This window comes from Nannospalax galili, unplaced genomic scaffold, assembly GCF_000622305.1.
Source record: "Nannospalax galili isolate Female #2095 unplaced genomic scaffold, S.galili_v1.0 scaffold222, whole genome shotgun sequence".
In the NCBI taxonomy this organism is placed as follows: domain Eukaryota; kingdom Metazoa; phylum Chordata; class Mammalia; order Rodentia; family Spalacidae; genus Nannospalax; species Nannospalax galili.
The window spans coordinates 266,205-268,465 of NW_008348213.1; the positions used below are offsets into that span (position 1 = coordinate 266,205).

The 2,261-nt window shown below is 35.4% G+C and overlaps 1 non-coding gene across 1 annotated transcript; it reads right to left on the bottom strand.

Moving 5' to 3' along the window:
• Nucleotides 1-1,693: 1,693 nt before the first annotated feature.
• Nucleotides 1,694-1,817, bottom strand: LOC115072357. The gene has a single exon (XR_003851401.1). It is a non-coding gene; the product is annotated as a small nucleolar RNA SNORA40 (small nucleolar RNA).
• Nucleotides 1,818-2,261: the final 444 nt, after the last annotated feature.

The window sequence follows — 2,261 nt, forward strand, 5'->3', positions numbered from 1 at the left end:
CATGTAAAGACAAACAGTGCATTACTTAGATGTGACTGTGTAATTTCTCTTAACATAAATAGTACCTGAGCGTTTCTTAGTCACTTTTTTAACCTTGATTTTTTTTTTAATGTATATGCCCGCTGCTTAGCAGAATATCTCTCAGTCTGGGTGACATGTGCAGTGTTTCCTTATAATTGGGTTAGAGCTATGGATCTGTCTAGGAACATCAATTGCATAGCATTTGTCATTCTTGGTGCATCATGGCCAGAGGCACTTGATACCCCTTTCTTTCAAAACTGGTAATGTCATACCTTAGCTGTCAGTGCTTAATCAAGGCGGTATCTACTTGTTCACTGTGAAATCAGTAGTTTCCTCTTTAAAAACAAAGCTCAATATATGGACAAAAATTTGAAATTACTAAATGTTCTGCGTCCTATTAAACTAAAGAGTTTCATTCACATTTATGATCTTTTTTATTTTGAGAGTTTCATACATGAGTACTGTCTCCATTATTTCCATCCCTCTCAGTCTCCCACCAACATTTTCTATGTACCCCCACTCCCTCTCTTACTTGCCCTCTTTATTATTATTATATATACATTCATTTATACATGTACACACCTATGTGTGTATATATATACATATATATGTATATATATAGTACAGTGTACCTATTTATTTTTCCTATGTTTAATGTTGTTCATTTGGGATTAGATCATTTCTCAGGCAACTAGTCCCTGGAGAAAACTGATTCTCCCTCCCTCAGCATCAATTGATTGAATGTAGTTCTTCATCTTGAGGTGGAGCCCTGTAAAATTTCCCCCATCCATCTTAGCATGTCAACTGGTTTTGTCATTATGCATGTCTCATTAGACTACCATACTGTGGATATTTCATTGATACAGCTTCCTTACCATGTAGAATGCATTAACTAGCAGCAGGTGTCTTGTCCCTATGTTCTTACTTCCTTTATGCCTCCTCTTCCATGCTGTTCCTTTAACCTTAGATACAGAAGGTGCATTGTGGATGTGTTACTCAGAGTTGGGCACCTCACAGTCACTTGTTTTCTGCATTTGATCCTTGTGGAACTTTGTGGTAGTATGTATCCATAGTATGTATCCATTTGTGCCAAAAATAATATTCTATGATGAGTGAAGAGAAGTACATTTTATATAAATATAAGGATAGATATTTAGAATATAGTAAGAAATTATGTTTATCTAGAGAAGTGACAGATGTGGGTTTTTCTCTAGGATCTATGACAACCCCAACCATGTGTACTTGGGTATGTTTATAATATCACACATGAGTTCCCTCCCACTGAATGAACCTTAAGTTCAATGAGACAGTTGTTGATTACTCCCAATATAAAAGTGTCACTACTGAACCAATAGAGATAGTTTTCTGTGCTGATCATTATTGTGGTTTACAATTAGATAAGATTATTGCTTGGTTTTCTACCTTGAAAGCTTGCATAGTGCTTTCTAATACTGAGTGCTAGTCTTCAGGGAAGTTCAGAATTTTTAGATCAGTATAAAAGCATCTATGATCAGGTAAATCTTCATCTTGTGTGATAAGATTCCTTACATGGTTCATCATATGCATTTAGTCTCTTGGGGGTCAATGCACCCTGACTGAGCCTGGCTGCCCAGGTTATGCCTCATTCCTATGCCTTCTTTTCTTTCAACACCACCACTTTGGAATGCCTTGTCATATTCTTTCTTGTATGTATCAAAACTGAACAACGAGTTCAAGGTTACAAAAAAAAAGAATTATTTTTGCACCCGTCTTTCATGCCTTTGTCTAACAGTTGGACAAATACATATACACACACCAAGCATATTTTAAATAATTTTTTATTAATTATTTTAGAAGTTCACAAAATATATTCAGATTATGTTCATCCCAATCTCCCAGATCCACCCCCACCTCCCTATCCACTCAGCAGAGAGTATTTTTAAATGGAATATTTTTTTTAAATAACAGAAACAAAAATCACATTGCAGGATTGAGATTACAGAAAAAATCATCATAAGATTTTAAAAGAGAGCCATAGGAATTAAGCAGTCAAAATAAGACAGATGTGTTTGGGGATAAGTCCAGAAGTGAAGCATGTGTCAGCATGCTAGAGGGCCTGGGCTTAATCACAGTAAAAATAAATAAATAGCTGCAAGAATATGTAGCATTATATTAAAATTGCTAGCAAGTGTGTCCCAGGAAGAGAGGCGAAAGATGGTAGCAATTAAAATATTCAAATAGTAATGGTTAGAAAATCTTCA